Source organism: Panthera uncia, assembly GCF_023721935.1.
Source record: "Panthera uncia isolate 11264 chromosome A3 unlocalized genomic scaffold, Puncia_PCG_1.0 HiC_scaffold_12, whole genome shotgun sequence".
Taxonomy (NCBI): domain Eukaryota; kingdom Metazoa; phylum Chordata; class Mammalia; order Carnivora; family Felidae; genus Panthera; species Panthera uncia.
In genome coordinates this window covers 19,640,998-19,645,764 of record NW_026057579.1, presented here as the reverse complement: position 1 = coordinate 19,645,764, position 4,767 = coordinate 19,640,998, and the positions used below count along the sequence as shown (strand labels likewise).

Sequence of the window (4,767 nt, the reverse complement as noted above, 5' to 3'; positions counted from 1 at the left end):
TTTTTTAGTGTTTATTTATTTTTGAGAGACAGGAGAGACAGCATGAGAGGGAGAGGGCAGAGAGAGAGAGAGAGGGAGACCCAGAATATGAAGCAGGCTCCAGGCTCCGAGCCGTCAGCCCAGAGCCCAACGCGGGGCCGGAACTCACAGACCGCGAGATCATGACCTGAGCCGAAGTTGAACCTCAACCGACTGAGCCACCCAGGCACCCCCCCTACATCTGGATTTTAAAGGCAACCTAAGGACAATTGCCTCTACCAAATACTTTCTCCTCCCTGCCTTCAAAGTTTTTCACTTCAAAACCAAGCTCAAATAGTGAAGAGATTGGAAGGTACATACCACCAAATTGTTATCAATGGTGGCTTTCAATGCCCTTCGTTTTCTGTATTTTCTAAAGTTGCAACATATGTTATTTTTGGAAAGAAAATACAATCGAAGTTACGTAGGAAAAAAACTCTCTAAAACCTCAATTTATTTATTTATTTATTTTTATTTTTTTTGGGACAGAGAGAGACAGAGCATGAACGGGGGGGGGGCAGAGAGAGAGGGAGACACAGAATCGGAAACAGGCTCCAGGCTCCGAGCCATCAGCCCAGAGCCTGACGCGGGGCTCGAACTCACGGACCGCGAGATCGTGACCTGGCTGAAGTCGGACGCTTAACCGACTACGCCACCCAGGCGCCCCTAAAACCTCAATTTAAAGATCCTCTCCTGAGGGAAATTTTCCCTGATCATACCTCTCTCCAGTATGACTTAGGGATCCTCTTCTATCCACACAGTCACCCTGCATTTTTGTCACTCCTAGCCCATAGAAGCAGCAGGGGAACCATACATGTGGATCTTCTTCCTTGGACTGCGAACTGGAGGGCGGGGACCATGTCTTAGTCATTTCTGAATCCCCGGCTCCAAACAAAATGCTTCGTGTTCAGTAAGAACTCAGAAAGTGTCTGTTGGATGAACAAATGGATGAGGTTATCAAGTTGTGGGTAGGAAACAAAATGGAGGTCCATGGTCTAGAGCGCTGTGGTGGTAAAGGAGGCTGTGGGTCTTTAGTTATTGAAACTCAATTCTCAGGGTCCAGGACAGATCAGAGAGGAAATTTCATGCTGAGGCCTCTGGCCTTGGGCTAAAGCTTCTTAAGTTGACCTGGGAAAGATGAGAGGGGGAGGGTTGCAGAACCCGGAGTACAGCTGAGCCTGTTGGAAGGAGTTCAGTAACCCTAGGTGGGGAGTATCACAATTTGAAATTATCTATTGATTTGTTTGTTTTGTTACATGTCACCTCTTGTTAATGAGAGCACTCTATGAGGATAGGAACTTATCTGACTTGTATCACCAGTGCTCGGACCAATGCCTGGCACATAGATGACACTCAATAAATATTTGTTGAATTAATGTTGAATGAACAAACTCGCTCTCCACCAAGCCCACGAGAAAGAGCTCAGATGCAGCTTTATTCATTCATCCTGTAAAATATAATTGACAATAGACCTGAAGAAACCCCAGTCAGCACATTCTTTACTCTGTGGGAAGGCGTGCTGCGGAAGCCAAAAGTGGATCCGAGAGTTGCTTGGTAAATACAGAGTTGGACTAAGGGGACTTGGAAGATCTTAAGAGACTGTGTCATTGAGCTGGGGCACCCTGATGAGTCATGCTTTCCTACATGAGGACAGACGTTCCTTGCCAAACAGGATCCTGCCTTGCCCAATGCTGCCATCTTTTCCTGTCAATGTGGGAGAAACACAGTCTGCCCCATTCCCCTTTCTCAGCAAGCCTTATCAGTCCTAATGTTTCTTTCTTTCTTTTTTTTTTTTTTAAGGCTTTCCCTCACATTACTGTGCCCAGGATTACAGAGTGTCCCTTGCTGGTTACATTTTCCACTGTGGCTTCCCAATGAGATTTTTGGCTATAATTCACATATCTTGCTAAAGATGAACAATTCTGGATCCCAGACTGAAACCTTCTACTATTCTGGTTGCAAAAGTTACTCGTTGTCACTCTATCTCAATTTATCTTTAGAAAATGAAATAACACCTTTTCCATGTGTTTCCAGGCTGTTAAGCAAAAGAAATTGAAGACGATAAATATGGGTGGCTCAGAAGTTGTGCTTCGATCCTTTTAATTAAAGTTCCATACCTGATTTGCCACTGATGAGCTACCGGACATTAAATAAGTCATTTTATCTGATACTTAGCCCATTGTCTTGTTCTTAATAAGTGGGAAATCCTCATATGGTTCTATCGCCATAGAGTGACCTGAGACACCTCCCTACTTTCCCAAGCAGCCTGAGGAAAGATAGTCGGTTGCTTTTTTAAGTAACTAGTGGGCTTTTACTCTGTTGACTGTGTTATATAAACTTGAGACCAGGGGCACCTGGCTGGCTCAGTTGTTAGAGCATGCAATTCGTGATCTCAGGGTTGTGAGTTTGAGCCCCACATTGGGTGTAGAGATTACTAAAAAAAATAAATAAATAAAATTAAAAAAAGAAAAAACTTGATAACACAGCTGAATGGTTTGAAAAAAGAAGGGAATTTCAGAAGTTGGGTAGTAGGAGGGATGGAGAGAAGAGACTCCGCAATGGAGAAAACTTTGAAAAAGAACAGGTCTAGCAAGACAAAAGAAGGGATCTAGTTAAGCTTTGCTATGCGATGCAATCCTCTTCTCCATCTTCCCATGAAACTTTCAGTATAATGTCATTAGTCATAAATAGTTTTTTTAAAGTTTATTTTTGAGAGAGAGAGAGAGAGAGGGGGAGAGAGAATCCCCAGCAGGCTCCATGTTATCAGTGCACGGCCTGACTCAGAATTCAAACTCACAAACTGTGAGATCATGACCTGAGCCAAAATCAAGAGTTGGCCACTTAACTGACTGAGCCACCCAGGCGCCCCCAGTCATAAATACTCTTGAATTTGAATGTATTAGGAGGAGACAAACAAGTGCCCAGTCTGGCCTTGATGTATATGGTGTGTACAGGCAGTACAAGTAAAAGCCAATCATCTTCTGGTTATATAATTAAAAAATGAAGAGGTAAATTGTGTAGTCTTATGGGGTCTTACAGCTCTAATATTGTGTGATTCTATATATGGTATAAACAGGATGTTACCAGGAAATTCCTTTTTTTGTTTGTTTCTGAACTGTAGAATCTTTTTAGGCTTTATTACCTATCTTTTTTGTTAACTTCTTTTTATAGATTAAAAAATGTAATTATAGTATAGTTGACATATAAACGTATAGTTTCGGGTGTAAATATAGTGATTTGACAATTATATACATTAGGACGTGCTTACCATGCTAAGTGTAGTTACCACCTGTCACCGCACAAAGTTATTACAATATTATTGACTATCTTCCCTATCCTGTACTCTCTATCCCCATGACTTATTTATTTTATAACTGGAAGTGCATTTCCCCCCCCCCTTTTTTTTAATGTAAGCTCTATGCCCAATGTGGGGCTTGAATAGAGGACCCTGAGTTCAAGAGTTGCATGCTCTCTGATTGAGCCAGCCAGGTACCTCAGGAAGTATGTACCTCTTAATCCCCTTCATCTATTTCACCTATCTCCCCACCCTGCCTCCAGGAAGTTATGATGCAGTGGGTTAGGGTGAGGCTTGGAGATTCCCATTAAAAAAATTTCCCTAAATGATTATGATGCACACCAAACTTTGGGCATCATTGTACAAATACTTATCACATTCTGTGGTCAATGTTTAATTGCCCACACATGATCACTCTTCTCCCAGTCCTTAGCATGCAATATTGCTGACAGAAGCAAATGGGGTGTGTTCAGAGAATGTAAATTCACATCAATATTATTCTGAGTGAAACATGCTTATAAAAATAATATATCAATGGGAAAAAGAATACAACAAATGGTGCTGGGACAACAGGATATCCATATGCAAAAAAATGAAATTGGGCCCCTACCTCACACCATATATATATGGGTCATCCAGGCTCCCCTACCTCACATCATATTAAAAGAAAAGAGAGAAAAAAAAAAAAAAACTCAAAATGGATCATAGACCTAAATGTAGGAGGTAAAACTATAAAATTCTTAAAAAGCAATACACAAGTAAATCTTCTTGACCTTGTCTGAGGCAATGGTTTTTAAGACATGATACCAAAAGCAGGAGTGAGAGAAAAAAATGAAAGATAAATTAGACTGTCAAAATTTAAAACTTTTGGGCTTTAGTGCACACACCATCAAGAAAATGAACAGAAACTCCACAGAATGGGAGAAAATATTTACAGATCATATATTTGATAAGAGATTTGTATCCAGAACATATAAGTAACTTCTACAAATTAAAAAGACAACTCAGGGGCATCTGATAGGCTGAGGCAGTAGAGCATGTGACTCTTGATTGATCTCAAGGTTGTGAGTTCAAGCCCTATGTTAGGTGTAGAGCTTACATAAAATAAAATAAAATAAAATAAAATAAAATAAAATAAAATAAAATAAAGAAGACAACCCAGTTGAAAACTGGGCAAAGAATTTGAATATACATTTTGCCAGAGAAGCTATACAAATGGGCACTAAGAACATGGAAAAATGCTCAACATCATTAATCATTAGGGAAATGCAAATCAAAACTACAATGAGATACCATTTCACCTCCTACTGGGATAGCTAAAATTAAAAAGACAGACAATAACATGTGCTGCTGAGGATGTAGAGAAACTAGAAGCCTTAGACATTGCTAGTAGGAATTTAATATTGTTCATTCAGCTACTTTGAAAAAATAGTTTGGCGATTCCTCAAAATGTT

The 4,767-nt window shown here is 40.4% G+C and overlaps 1 long non-coding RNA gene across 1 annotated transcript in view; it reads left to right on the top strand.

Annotated features, from left to right (window-relative positions):
- LOC125937329 (uncharacterized) overlaps positions 1–2,188 on the top strand; it is a 13,114-nt gene extending 10,926 nt beyond the window's left edge. The window contains exon 3 of the long non-coding RNA XR_007462355.1: positions 2,053–2,188. This is a non-coding gene — a long non-coding RNA (uncharacterized LOC125937329). The remainder of the gene's footprint in view (positions 1–2,052) is intronic.
- The last annotated feature ends 2,579 nt before the right edge of the window (positions 2,189–4,767 follow it).